This window comes from Mirounga leonina, unplaced genomic scaffold (assembly GCF_011800145.1).
Source record: "Mirounga leonina isolate KUSES-001 unplaced genomic scaffold, KU_Mleo_1.0 Mir_97, whole genome shotgun sequence".
NCBI lineage: Eukaryota > Metazoa > Chordata > Mammalia > Carnivora > Phocidae > Mirounga > Mirounga leonina.
Window position 1 is genome coordinate 7,313,399 of NW_023270889.1, and position 15,625 is coordinate 7,329,023.

Consider the following 15,625-nt stretch of genomic DNA (forward strand, 5'->3'; position numbering starts at 1 on the left):
TGCCTAAACAATAACAATGAAAAAGAGAAAGCTTTAAACTTTTTAAATTGAGTTTATTTAAACAAATCCACATTTGTCCAATTGTGTACTACATTCTTGCTTAATAGTATTAACCATAAAGGAGTTCAGGCTTATAGGACTTAGTTTACCTACTGAACCATCATTGACTATGGAAATACTTTCTAAGCAATCAAGAAATAGACAACATTCTTTTATCTTTTCCATTACGACTTTCCAGACAGATTATCTCAAATTTAAGAATGTGATACAATGCTAGATAAGGAAAATAAGATATAAGGGCTTCATTCATATGTGATAGTAAAAATCAAGATATGACTCTTAGATATACAAAGCATAAATGGATATTTAAAAGGTAGTCCTAGCAAAATATTCATGTGTCAGTATTTCTGGAACTTTAAAGACAGAATTCACTGAGTTCTTTAAAGGTTTAGTCAGTTAAAAACATAAGATTAAAAAGACAAAGATAATATTTTTTTGAGAAATAAGTAAAGAAAAAAATGGAAAACATGTCTTTGTTGTTCTTTCTCCATTCTAAATTGCTAACTATCCAACAGAAACCCCTAGGTCATAGTTTACGTCTCTGTTCTCATTAAAGCAAGCAGAATGCTGGAAAAAGAAAAAGAAAAACATAACCAAATTCTGCAATCACCTTTGTAATAAAATAATGAAAATCTGGTTTGGGTCAAAATTTCTTGGCCTTAAATTTTAAAACTTGGAAGCCAGTATGATAGATTTCTCCATGTTTGTACAAATCCAATTCTTATTTTTGGGTCATTATTAATTAGGTGGCTTATAAAATGCTGGAAATGAAATTGTCTAGACTGACTTGGGGAGTGTGTCTTATTTAAGTATTTAGTATGGAGGTCATTTTCACATTTTGGCCTTATGTTTTCAGCTTCAACTGGCGCTGGCTTCTGTGGGCTGAAGCTGCTGACTTGCTTGTCAGGCAGCCGGAGGCAAACGTCACTGTCAAGATTCAATGACGTTCTCCTCTGCCCAAAGTCCCTGTCAGCTGCATAAAGAGGGGAGGGTTTCTTTACATTGTCAGGTGATTGCAGACCCTGTTTTTTCAAATATCAGATGTCGTCAGTGTCAGCAACAGCTGTTAGGGGCCAACCCTGAATCTTTAGGCAATTTGCAGAGTAATTGATTTATACATCCCTTTCATCAGAGCCTCCTCTGTGGAACAGAAAGTTGTAAACTTTCACTTCCTGCTGGCAGATCTCAGGTCTCTGGGTGGCCCTGTCTTTGGTGGTTCTTGTGCTTATGGTGGCGATGGAGGCCTCAAGGAGTGGGATGCTCAGCAGCATCTGGGGCTTCTGGTTGCTGATTCTCTGAAACCCCATCAATCCCATGATGCTGATGCTCATGGTTGTGATGATGACCATGGTGGTGGTGGTGGTGATGTGGCTGGGGAGCCTCAGTTTTGTTTCCCACAGTAGCCGAAGATACCATTTTACAGTGGTCTTCAGCTTCCAGGGTCTAGAACAAATTTATAACCATTTATCAACAAATGTATAGGTTTAGCAGGAGTGCACAAAAAGTGATTTGTAGAGCTAAAATATGTAAAATGCAAACCAGTTAATTAGGATTGAACTGGCTTTGTTTTTCTAGGGTCATATTAATGAGATAAAAATTTGATATCAGTTTCAACACCTAGACTTTCTATTAAAATTTGGTTCCCATCATACCTAATTATAAACTGCTTCTTGTGCAAAGTTTGCATTTAATCAAAGAATCCTCAAGCATCTTACAAGGAAATTAACATTAATGTTTTCCAAATAGATAAAATAGAGCATAAGATGATTAAAATTCAACAGTTCACCTAAGCTTCTATACTGGTTAAATCAACAGCAGAATTCAAATTTTCCTAATCAAGAGCATTTCCTAAATTTTTAAGAATTCTGAAGAAGAATTTAAGAGAACATAAGGCTTAAAAAGAAAGCAAACCACTTACATCTGCAGAAACAAAGCTAAATAAACTGGTTAAAAGAACTTATATTGATCACAGTAAAGTCAAATATCAAATCTTAGAAGCAGCTGAACTACATGGAACCTTTCACACCTGTGTCAATCCACCCTTCTATTCTAATTTAATGTTATATTCTGAAGCAAACTAATTTCTCTCTGATAATTCAAAAATGCCAATAAACTGCTCGAGATGAGTCATTTTTCATGCCTCAGCTTATGTCAGGAAATGTTTTGAACTTCACTAGTTTTGTTACTGTGTCCCTCCTGTCGAGCTGTGGGCGGCAAGGAGCACATTCCTGCGCATCTTCCGCTGAGCAAGAGGTTCCATTCTGCATCAATCTAGTTAATTTGCTGCAAGTCTTTTTTATTGTTTAGTGTGCCCATAAATCATAGGCTCAAAGCTTACAGATATAGCAGTGTCATACGAAACTTCTACCTAAAGTGATTTGTAAGTAAAGTTAGTGAGTCTTTGGTCTCTCAAACTGATCTTCTAAGTGTTATGGTTCGTTGTTTTGAAAAGTTAAAAATTCCACTGGATTTTTGCACACAACTATTCAATGGTACATATTTTGGTTATTTCTAAATTACTTTTGAGAATTCAATGCAATTTTTAAAGTTTGTATTCAAATTCCACTTAGTTAACATACAGTGTAGTATTAGGTTCAGGTGTACAATATAGTGATTCAACACTTCCATACAACACCTGGTGCTCATCACGACAAATGAATTCCTTCATCCCCATCACCTATTTAACCCATCCCCCACACCCACCTCCCCTCTGGTAACCATCGGTTTGTTCTCTGTAGTTAAGAGTCTGTTTCTGCAACAAATGTTGGAGAGGTTATGGAGAAAGGGGAACCCTCTTACACTTGGTGGGAATGCAAGTTGGTACAGCCACTTTGGAAAACAGTGTGGAGGTGCCTCAAAAATTTAAAAATAGAGCTACCCTATGACCCAGCAATTGCACTCCTGGGTATTTACCCCAAAGACACAGATGTAGTGAAAAGAAGGGCCATATGCACCCCAATGTTCATAGCAGCAATGTCCGCAATAGCCAAACTGTGGAAAAAGCCGAGATGCCCTTCAACAGATGAATGGATAAACAAGATGTGGTCCATATATACAATGGAATATTACTCAGCCATCAGAAAGGATGAATACCCAACTTTTACATCAACATGGATGGGACTGGAAGAGATTATGCTAAGTGAAATAAGTCAAGCAGAGAAAGTCAATTATCATATAGTTTCACTTATTTGTGGAACATAAGGAATAGCATGGAGGACATTAGGAGAAGGAAGGGAAAAATGGCGGGGGAATTGGAGGGAGAGATGAACCATGAGAGACTATGGACTCTGAGAAACAAACAGGGTTTTAGAGGGGAGGGGGGAGGGGGGATTGGTTAGCCCTGTGATGGGTATTAAGGAGGGCACGTACTGCATGGAGCACTGGGTGTTATATGAAAACAATGAATCGTGGATCACCACATCAAAAACCAATGATGTATTGTATGGTGACTAACATAACATAATAAAATTTAAAAAAAAAAAGTCTGTTTCTGATTCTTGGTTTGCCCCCCCATTTCTTTCTTTTTTTTTTTTTTGCTTTGTTTTTCATTTTATCTTATTTCTTTTTTTCCCTAAGTTTTTACTTAAATTCCAGCTAGTTAACATTCAGTAAAATATTAGTTTCAGGTATAGAAGTTAGTGATTCATCCCTTACATATAACACCCAGTGCTCATCACAAGTGCCCTCCTTAAAGCCCATCACTTGTTTAAACCATCCCATCCCCCCCACCTCCACTCCAGCAACCCCCAGTCTGTTTCTAAAATTAAGGATCTGTTTCTTGGTTTGCCTATCTTTTTTTTTCCCCATGTTCATTTGCTTTGTTTCTTAAATTTCACATATGAGTAAAATCATATGGTATTTGTCTTTCTCTGACTGACTTATTTCACTTAGCATAATACTCCCTAGCTCCATCCACATTGTTGCAAATGGCAAGATTTCATTCTTTTTTATGTCTGAGTAATATTCCATTATACACACACACACACACACCACATCTTCCTATCCATTCATCAATCAACAGACACTTGGGCCGTTTCCATAATTTGGTTATTGTAGATAATGCTGCTATAAACTGGGGTGCATGTATCCTCTTGAATCAGTATTTTCATATTCTTTGGGTAAACACCCACTACTGCAATTCCTGGATCATAGGGTAGTTCTATTTTTAACTTTTTGAGGAAACTCCATACTGTTTTCCAGAGTGGCTGCACCAGTTTGTGTTCTCACCAACAATGTAAGAGGGTTCCCCTTTCTCCATATCCTCCCCCAAACCTGTTGTTTCTTGTGTTACTGATCTTAGCCATTCTGACAGGTATGAAGTGGTATCTCATGGTAGTTGTGATGTGTATTTCCCTGATGATCAGTGATGTTGAGCATCTCTTCATGTATCTGTTTGCCATCTATATGTCTTCTTTGGAAAAATGTCTATTCATGTGTTCTGCCCATTTTTTATTTGGATTATTTGGTGTTGAGTTTTAGAAGTTCTTTATATATTTTGGATACTAACCCTTTATCAGATATGTCATTTGCAAATATCTTCTCCCATTCCATAGGTTGCCTTTTAGTTTTGGTGATTATTTCCTTCACTTTTGAGAATTTAATACTATAAACAATTTGATAAACTTAGTAACAGTTTGATAATGTTTAAAATATACTACATAATGTTCTAAATGTTCAAAGATTGGTAGTAGTAGTCTAATTTCAAAAAGCCAATTACTATATTTTATTGATCCTACAATATATTTTTTTCACACTTTAATGTCTTTAAAATCAGAATGCATCCTACTGTTGGTGTTGTAACATTGTGTCCTACCTTAACTGACAGCATTTTTTTTAAGTAGTACATAAAATAATGTGTCATTTAATTGATGGCATCTAGGATACAATGAAATAGGAAAACTCCAATTTGCTTTGGCATATCAGATATATATATTATTCCTATTTACAGGTGGCTCATAAATTTTAAGCATGTTATGGGAACTGTTTCTGCCTTTGTTTCAATATAACTGGGTATATTTATAACTATTAGGCACTTGCAAAAATGCAAAATACTAAAATAATCCCAGAATGAGGAATCAATATAGCTAGCATTTATTAAGCACTTAGAAGTTAGACATTGAGTTAATACTTTATTTGCATTATCTCAGTCTCCCCCTCTTTAAAAGCAGTAGAATAAGCTTCATAGGATTATAATGAAGATTAAAATGTGAAAAATTATATAACTAGAGTAATTAACCTGTTGTGCTTCATAACAACTAAATTAGTTAATTAAATAATTTATTAAAAATTGAGATGGCTTTCTTTACACCTGGAAAAATCTGAAGGATGTATAGCTCACAAATAAAATTCAGAATTATTTTTAGGGGCACCTGGGTGGCTCAGTCAGTTAGGCGTCTGCCTTTGGCTCAGGTCATGATCCCAGGGTCCTGGGATCAAGCCCCGCGTCAGGCTCTCTGCTCAGCGGGGAGCTTGCTTCTCCCTCTCCTTCTGCCTGCCGCTCTGCCTACTTGTGATCTCTCTCTCTGTTAAATAAATAAATAAAATCTTTTAAAAAAAGAATTATTTTTAAACCTGAGTTCAAATTTTGCCAATTTGCCCTATTAAGGAAAATCGTTTGGAATTATTTTCCTTTTCAACATGGGGGAGGTTCTAGTTAATATAAATTAAAATCAATTCTCATGACAAGGAAGAAATATTCTCACAGTTGTTAGGAGAGAAGTATCAGTAACGAGTAGAAAATCTATTCCATTCTGAAATAAACATGGTGATTCTGGCTACAGAACGGGCAGACAGTGTAAGGGCTTCATGGAAAAGCTGACAGTCTTACATCTTTGATAAATTAATTAGCTATCTGGGCCCCAATTCCATTTCAGGTAATGCCCATGAATAAGCTTTGCTATCAGTATGCTCCTGTGTGAACATATTCAGGATATTACAATAATGATATTTTATGTTAGCTGAATTCTTTGAGCACTTGGAACACATGCAATATCATTTGGTGGTATTTGAAATATGTGATCTATGCTGATTCTTGTTTTCAAAACTTCTAGATAAAAGCAGCAATACGGATCTTGAAAAGATGTCTTACAGTATATGTTACATAATAGAAAGAATGTGTAATGATAAAAATTACCATTGTAGTTTATTTTTAGTATAACCAACAGAAACATTGATTAACTAATTGGTCTTGAAACGACACTAACTTATTTAGATAGCTCTTAAAAGATTTTCTCTTTTCTCCCAGTAAAAATAATTAAGAAAAATAAAATACCATGAGAGAGCAGTGTCCACATTTCTCTTTACAGTAAGTAATTTTAATGGCTTCTTCTACATATGGGAGAGTTAGAAAGGAGTAAGGCAAACCAAGATGGTATACAAGACGGCCACATCTGAAAAGAAAAGGACAAACACAGTATCATTACAATGTTTTCTGTATGGTGATCGTACATAAGCAGTTTGGGATAGGTACTGTTGGCTTAATGGTCTTGTAACAGAGACCCATCCATTCACAACTTCAGTAAATTTCCTTGAGTGGGGTCTCAGATGAGCTCCCTGGCACTGAATACCAGCTTAGGTCACAGCAAGACTACAGTGAATCTAACACTAGCATTTCAAAATGTTACAGATATGCCACTATTAATAATATCAAAACTACATAGTTTAGTCACTGTGACTTGGTCAAATACAATTTGGTAAGAGACATAAATTCTACCAATGCCCAAACCCCTGACTTATCCTAAATTGGGCTCTGCAAATCACATGAGGTTTTCATAACCACTATGGCAGCACAAATTCCACACAACACAAAAATCACAGCATAACAAAAAAGATCCTCACGTCTTGGCCAGTAACCCATTTATGTAAAAAATATATCTGATGCAACAAAAATGTCAGCATAAGGAAAGAAATGGAATTACAATACTTGGTGTTCCCAGAAATGGTGGGGTTGAAATGTCCTTCTTGCCACATTTTACCCAGGATATATAATATTATGTGAATATCAAAAAGCTACACTTTGCAACTATTTAAATTAGAAGTTCGCAGTCCAAAAAGAACATGTAATATTAAAAATATTTAGAGTAAGATGAAATAGAGCTTAGGCCTAAACAGAGTCTGGCTCACCATTTCTGGAGAGTCCAAAGAAAACAGAATCAACTAGTCATGTTGGTCATATCAAATAACATAAGCATTGAGGTTCCCTCAAAATACAAATGTTTTATTCACCCAAGGGATCAAAAGCAGATTTATGCAGATTAAACCTAAAAGATTAACACACTTTATAGTTCAGAAATTCAGGTATGTCGCTTTTAAACTATTAATCAGATTAGAGATAAGCAAGTGGTCTGCAAAGTATAGATATTCATCTGAAAAATTCTTAGGTTAGAATTGTACATGATATACGAATTGCTCCTTTCTTGGAATGCCAATCTACGGGGTGGATAAGTATAGTCAATTTTCGGTATTTCCCTACTAGAATGGTGAATTCTTTTGCACAAAAGAAAGTCATTTCAAAAACATTAAAACCAAACATTTTAATGTGCTCACTGAGTATCTGGTAACAAAACAAAAGATGTCTTATTTTAAATCACTTACTATTAAATTAAATGCAAAGCAGGTTATATTTTAATTTGGGGTGAGTGTGTGTATACACACCTGTCATATATGAGGAAGTCATCCTTTTTCCCATTTAACAGCATCCAGACATCTGTTTGGTTTTCTTCTTGTTGATAAACAGGAATATACTCTGAAACCTTATTTTTAAGATGCATATATTTTAATTGAGAAGAAAGTCCTTGATGATTAACAACAACATAAGAGATGTTCAAATATCCTTCTTTCTCCAGTTTTAATCGCAGGTCTTCCAATCTAAAATATTTAGGAAAAATACAAAAAAGGAATAATCTCATTTAATTTATTAGTGAATTCTCTCTCCTCGTTATTTTTTTACATGAAACTCTTTTACTATTTTTTACTTATATCTCTTCTTTATATTGTTGTAAAAAACTAAAAGTTACGTTTTGTCAGTATTTACCGAGCACTTGTGCTCAGTCAAAACCTTATGCTGACTGCACAAGCAATAGCTCATTTGGTCCTCAAATTAAGTGTATGGTTTTTAATCCATCTGACAGAGATGTACGGTTTTTACATCAAAGTGTATGGTTTTTAATCCATCTGACAGAGAATTCCACCCAATAAATACTTACTGAAGAACCTAACAAATATGTTTGTTATACATATAATTTATATATACATATACATAGATATGTTTGTGAAATGACACAAGACATTTGATGACAAGTCTAGCGTTGATTCTACTCCAGCAAAGCACTCGCATTTGCTTTTTCTATCAAAATAACTAACCCATTTGCAGGATTACATTTTAGAACATTTCATTACACAAGTAATACATATTTAGTAGCACATTATAAAATATAGGTCTACAAAATGAAGAAAATTTTTCTATAATCCCAGGAAAACCGCTATATATATTTTGGTATATATCCTCCTAGTATACTTTCTTCTAACATGTTTTATGCAAACGTATAGTTTTTCTAAAGATGTGATTTCATAAACACATCTTTTCCATTTCTATGTTTCTTTTATGTACGTACGTATGTGTTCGATAGCTTCCCCCTTGGGAAGTCCTAGAGCACAGAACGGCTCTCACCTGGATGCCTGCAGAATGCACAGGTATCAGCTGGCTTGAAGAAGGGCCACCACGGTCACCGAACCACTTGAGTTCCGCATTGGATTTTGATCTCCTATGCTCCAGGCTGGAGGCTGCTTACAGAAGGAGCTTTGTTCCTGGCTCTCTGCTCCTCCCCATGGGAGAAGACAGAGAGCCAGGGCAAGCCCCAGGCTTCTCCACATTGCTGGGCTTGTCCTGTAACAGAGGAAACCTTGCTGTCATCTTCACAGGCGACCTCACAGTCATAAGCAGGAATTTCTATAAATCCAGCCAGTACCGTTCCCCGTCCTGTCAGGAACTAGCCCGGGGATTCTATCCCAGTGTTGCTGGGCTCATTATGTTCGGCCTCCCCGCACCAAATCTTCCCAGAACAGGTTCAAAAATCAGCCAGAGGCAGGGGAGTGGTCAAACCATCTCTTAACTACCTGGCTTGGCAAGAAACTTCAGGAAGCATGCTGTGGAGATCCGCCTGAACAGGCAGCCAACTACTTGTCTAGAACCTATAAAGGTTGAGAAAAATGTTGAGATTGTGGCCTCTATAACCAAGTAACATTCTGCAAACATATTTTTGTTTTTATTTGAGATGCGGGGCGCCTGGGGGTTAAGGGTCTGCCTTCAGCTCAGGTCCTGATCCCGGAGTCTTGGGATGGCGCCCCAATCAGATCGGGCTCCCAGCTCAGCGGGAAGCCTGCTTCTCCCTCTGCCCCTCCCCCATCTCACGCGTGCTCTCCCTCTCTCTCTCTCTCTCACTCTCAAATAAGTTCTGACTGCTGCTTTCCACCCTCCACCAACCTAAGAAAGGAAAGGGTAAGTAGGGGATTCTGCACAGAAAGGAAAAGAGCCAGCATGAAAAGAGAACCCAGGAAGAAAGGAGGTAGCAGTGAGAGCACAGGTGGGGCCCTCAGCTCTGCAGGTTCAAGCATCCTGTATTTCGGAGTCTCCTGGCTTTGGCTCTCTTTTGTTCCTCTTACCCTTTAAAGTCTAGCTCTATGTTAACAATAAAGGATTTGAATCTTTTCAGGTATAAAACCGCCTGCCAAAATGTTACTATCACATCTGAGGTACATATGACCAAAGGAAAAACTCTGACCAAGGAGAAATGTCACAAATCGCTGTCCCTCTACCAAACTCACTGCAGTTTACACTCCGTCTATGGACTGGCTATCATGACTTTCAAGAGGTTTCTGTGACTAGATGGCATGCTCTTGGGGAAAAAGATGCCCCCCCTCTGAGTAGAAAAGCTCAGTATCTGACCAGAAATATCCCCAAACTAAGGCTAACTCTCCTAGCAGAGAGGTACACATAAAACAAGGGATCTGTAAAGAGGTGGTAAAAATAAGGAACACATTCAGCAGAGACGAGCAGTAAAAGAAAAATCCACCCAGGAACAGACTTATTCTGATACAAAGTCTGTGCAGAGAGATCAGGACAACATTCTCGAACTGGGAAGTTGGCACACTTTCAGGCACTAATCTGGGATAAGAAAGTAAAAATACATTTGGGGGAGGTAGGGAAGGGAAAGAGGGTGGGGGGCAGCAAATGATAAATTACCTAGAGTGAGCCCAGAATTAAGATGAGTGTAGAAAAGCTAGAATCAGATTGACTGGGGCTCTGGTGCACTGGATAGATAGAATTTTTAAAAACCGGACTATCTTTCACATCATTTAATACCACAAAATTCCTACCTATATAGGGTATATTGGTAAGAGCCTAACTAAAAGAGAGGGAAATTAAATGATTGATTAAGGCCATCCCAACTATTCTAATATTTTTAAGATTCTAATATTTAAAAACAGAGGCTGTATCTGGACTAAATCTAGGGCATTTCTTTAGAATGGCATTTATACTGAGGGCACAATGACCCTTATTATAGCTACCACTCACTGAGCATTTATAGAACTCTACACGGGTGGTGCTAAGCACTTCTCTGTCAGCTAATCCTTACAACTATGTGACCGTCACCCCCTTCTGCAGCTCAGGAAACCTTGGCTGAGAGAGAGTTAGGCATCTTGCCCAAGTCCACACAGGTGGCAAATCACAAAAGAGACTGGATTCAAACCAGTTCTGCTAAATCCAAAACATGACCTCTTAGCTATTAGATAGATTACCTCTAACAATTACAGTAGCCAGGGTTTTATTTGTTTATGCCCGAGTATGGCAAAGAGAACATCAAAATAATTCAAGCTGTTTTGTTTCTTACCAGACTGGAGGGAGACCCCCTACTTTCTAGAATATAATTTCAGTAATTACAGAACTTCAGCATAAATTCAGCACTTGGTATCCTCACTTCACCATATACATACCCTTTCAAGGGGCTAAATAGTAAATATAAAGGAAAAGACTTTTTCCCTCATTTAGTTTTTTGGTGAAAAAAGACATAAAGCCATTGGCAGAGGGTAGTGGATTATGGAGTTCTCACACATTTTCTTCTACTATATAATCAATAGGCTGTTCAACTTTTTTTCTTAAGATCATTTTTTGCATAATAAACATTTGATTATAATTATAGCTATCAGATAGCTGTGTAAAAACAATGAAGATAAATAACTCAACTGGAATTATTGGAAGCTGTTGAAAGTAGTTGTAAATTTCACTAATCCCACCACTTTTCAATTAGGGAAATTAGATTTTTGGCCACATGCAGACTTACTTCTGTTTTAAATTCCCCATTAAGAGGCAAAATATGCAGAAACTTTTTCCCTGAACTTCAGGCTGGCATCTGAGGGTCCTTCCTCATTCACCTGAAAGTATCCGCTCACCTTGTACACTGCAAAACCTTGCATCTCACCACAGGCCACCTGGGTTTTAACTCTTTGAAGGGCGACCACTTCCGCACAGTTGACAGACCCTGCTACCCCCACCCCAGCTCTTGCATTGTGTTTTGTTGTGTTGTGTTTTCTGAAACTGTTCACAGTATCCCAGGACATTTCTATAGCCCTGCAGATTGGCCATTTCTCAGTCTCGGCCCTTCAAACCCAGGGGCTGATTTTTCCTGAGAGTTCTCACTCTGCATTTCAGTGGGAGATAGTTAAGCTTGAACACGCAGTATCGCCCATATAACAACACAACTCTTTGCAGAGTCACGGCGTTGGATTTCTCCAGCCTCCTCTGCTCCCATCTTTGTCCGGCGGACAGGGCGGAAATCAGCAAGGACTGCCTCAGGCGGGGCAGAACCTCACCTGCCCCACCCAATTCCACACTCTTCTGTTCTCTTTCTTTTGTATTTTTTTTATTATTATTTTATTTACCCATCTCCCTTTTTAAAACTCTATGCTAAGGACAGAAACATTTTATCAGACTTGAAATCAAATTATTTACCAAGCTCTAAAAGAATCAAGTTTGAATCAAATATTGGAAAACACAAAGTTCCTACTTACCCAACCCCTTCCCAGCAGCCTGCGTCCTCTCTCTTTGCTCAGCTCTGCAGCTCCTCACAGCCAGAAGCCCTGATATTTATAGTCCTGTTGTTTACCTCTCTCCAGCCATAGTCCAAAGTTCATTGCCCACTCTGACTGTGACCTTGCAAGCTGAGCAAACCCTTGAACTGATCATTATAAACCAAAAAAAGTAGCAAGGGCTGCCAAGCATAAAATGGGGAGAAAGGGGTTTTTTCGCAATTACTGATTTATTCCCTATCCTTTTTAGTCACCCCAGTATCTAGGATTTAATGGTACAGTCGGGGGTGGGAGGCAGGGCTAAGGGTAAAAGGGCCTCCAAGTCATGTTCTTTTTCAAACTATCATAGGGAAAAACATTTGCTGAGCCAGCAAGTGAAACTGCAGCTTTTTAAAAAAGAAAAAAAAAATGGGTGGTTATTTTTTTTTTCCTTCTGCTCTGTTGTGGCCAGGTTAGCCCAACCCAGACTGTGTGAGCTTTCTCAGAAAAGTCACCTGCTGTTTCAGAACTTTCTGGTCTCCTGTGGTTACAAACCTGCTTGGATTGTTTTGCTATGTTTAAAACTTGGATCTGTGTGGGATCTCACAGGACCTCTGTGTGGTCATTGAAGGAAAGGAACGAGAAACTAGGCCTCCTAGCTGCGGGAAACCAAGCCTCATATTCTCATCACAGATGTCCTACTCCTTGGAAGGCCTATGTATTCCACAGAATTTTTTAAGAATTGAATGTGAAATATTTACAAAAATAAGTAGCATATAAATAAAAGTTTCTAGTGGTAGTAGTTGGACATGGAAAAGGGTATAGCAATTTCAAATTTTTCACAAATTAAATGAAAATTCTTATTCTTTCAGAAAGGGGTGAATTCTTTCTACTAACTGCTGCATGTGAGCACGCCATGGTATATAAAGTGAGGAGCGCTGTCAAATGATGTCATCCCTGGATAGTGACGGCTTTCAAGTAAGCCTTGCTTTGACTATGAATGCATTTTGTCCAAACAAACCCCTATTGACTGTTGTGTGCTGGGTACGTTGTATCACGTGACCGTAAATACAAAGAGGCTCAGATGTTAGCCTTCCCACAAAGAAACAGAATTAGAAGCTTGACTTTTGAAAGCCAAAATCTGGGTACTCACACGAAGCAGTAGGTACTAATCATTTTGGGTTCCAGATCCCTTTGAGAAATACTTAATTTCTCCCCAGGGGGAAAAAAAAAATTGCAAATATACAAACTCACTTTTTGAAAGAATCTTGTGAAAAATCTTTGTATAAAGCAGATAGTCCCCTGGTAGCTCATTTCCCAAATTATAGGAATAGTCATCTTGGGTCTGTCTGCAGCAGGAAATCCAGTATTTCCTCATCACTCCTTTCCTTACAAGTGGCTTAGCAGCTGTCTCCTGCCCCAAAAGTTTCCCCCCACGAAGAGTGCATCTAGCTGCAAAGCAAAGGACCCAGGATTGTGTGTGTTCAGGCCAGTGTGTGTCTAAAACCCCGGGAGGCAAAAGGAGAAGATGGGGAGCTTCTGCTATCTGAGGAGAAGCCATTCTTAACGGCCTCTTCTGTGCCAGGCAACCTGCGACCAGTCAGCATTTTTAAGAAAGCAGAATATTCAAACAAATCTTTATTTGATGTTAAATCCAATTCCATTAAGTCAAATGAAATCAAACAAACATTTATTAGGCGTTTGTGATAGGCACAATTCCCTTGTCCTCAAGGATCTCAAAATCTAATACAATAGACACACAAGTAAGCAGAAAAAGAAAACAAAAACAAAAACAAAAAAACAAAAAACACTATAAAGTGTGATTATGTCCTAAGGGCTACATGCACAAGGTTCTGTTGGAAACTTGGAAATGAAAAAAGGAGTATCTTAACCCAGCCTAGAGATAGGGCCAGCACACTAGATTAGTATACTTCAAGCAAGTTCAACAGGCACGTTCTTAGATTTTACCCTCTACTTCAGAGCACCCAGCAAATCTGACCACAGCACTGTTTAGAAAGCTTTTTTGTTCCAATTTGTATGAATGATTAAAATCTCCTGACCAGGGCGCCTGGGTGGCTCAGTTGGTTAAGCTACTGCCTTCAGCTCAGGTCATGATCCTGGAGTCCCGGGATCGAGTCCCGCATCGGGCTCCCTGCTCGGCAGGGGGTCTGCTTCTCCCTCTGCCCTCTTCCCTCTCGTGCTCTCTGTCTCTCATTCTCTCTCTCTCAAATAATAAATAAATAAAATCTTTAAAAAAAAAAAAAATCTCCTGACCAGTTGCTCCAGCCACACCACACAATCGAACATTAAGATCATTGACTATAGGGGCGCCAGGGTGGCTCAGTCGTTAAGCATCTGCCTTCGGCTCAGGTCATGATCCTGGGGTCCTGGGATCGAGCCCCGCGTCGGGCTCCCTGCTCAGTGGGAAGCCTTCTTCTCCCTCTCCCACTCCCCCTGCTTGTGTTCCCTCTCTCGCTGTGTCTCTCTCTATCAAATAAATAAATAAAATCTTTAAAAAAAAAAGATCATTGACTGTATTCTTGCACGTTCAGCTTCATCCTAATGATCTCGTCTCTTAAGGCTTCCAACCCTGAAGCCAAGAACTTTCTTCATACTGTCTCATTTCTTCCCCAATCTTATTATTTGTCCCCAGAATGTTTATGCATTTATTTAAGCCATGTTTGTAATAAGCATGCTCACTGTTTTATAGGTAGAAGATAATTTCCATGGAGGATAGAATCTGAGTCCAAGATATACTTAAAAGAGAGATGAGCTATGAATATGATTTTATAAATCAGTTTATTAGCTATAGCAGTTGATCATACGGCATTGATCCATTAACATTTATAAAACACTGACGTCTCAAAATATTAGAAAGTGAAAGACTGCTATTACTGTGTAAAATATTAGTTCCCTTAGCTTGGTTGTTAGGTGGTGTTTTACATGCAAAGGGAAATGAAGACCCTTCCCAGTATTGGGGGAAATAGCACCTATTGAGCTGAATGAATCTTCCTTTCCCTTGCATGTATAAGAAGGTGCCCTAGACTTTATCTTCTGCATTGTTCCAAATATAATATTGTTTGAGCATCCATGTTGAAAGATAAGCCACTGAGTGTGGAAGAGATGTCTGGGAAAAAGCAAGATGTTTTCAAAGGAAATGAGATAAATGAGAACAGTGGTCAGAAGAAAGCATAGAAACAGCAGCTTTGGTTACGTAAGGACGAACCTGATCCTTTGAGATCCATATGAAACTGAACTATGCTTTGACGGGAGCTTCTCTTCAAGCTCACAAGTTTACAGATCTGAGAACTGTTTGGTATATGAAACACAAATCGTTAGGGAGGTACAGTGCCAAATTTCATGTGGGACTGAGCACATTCGGAGAGTAATAAACACCAGACAAATTTTGCTTGAAATAGGATGTTATTGTCCCGCATCGGGCTCCCTGCTCAGCAGGGAGTCTGCTTCTCCCTCTGACCCTCCTCCCTCTCATGCTCTCTGT

General features: G+C 38.4%; 1 pseudogene across 1 annotated transcript; it reads right to left on the reverse strand.

The window, feature by feature from the left end:
• Window positions 1–32: 32 nt before the first annotated feature.
• On the reverse strand, window positions 33–12,394 carry LOC118006567 (annotated as a pseudogene). Its single transcript, XR_004678114.1, has 6 exons — window positions 12,127–12,394; window positions 9,175–9,249; window positions 8,729–8,944; window positions 7,714–7,926; window positions 6,332–6,449; window positions 33–1,503 (listed from the first exon to the last, which is right to left on the reverse strand). The product of XR_004678114.1 is annotated as a selenoprotein P-like (transcript).
• Between the last annotated feature and the right edge of the window lie 3,231 nt (window positions 12,395–15,625).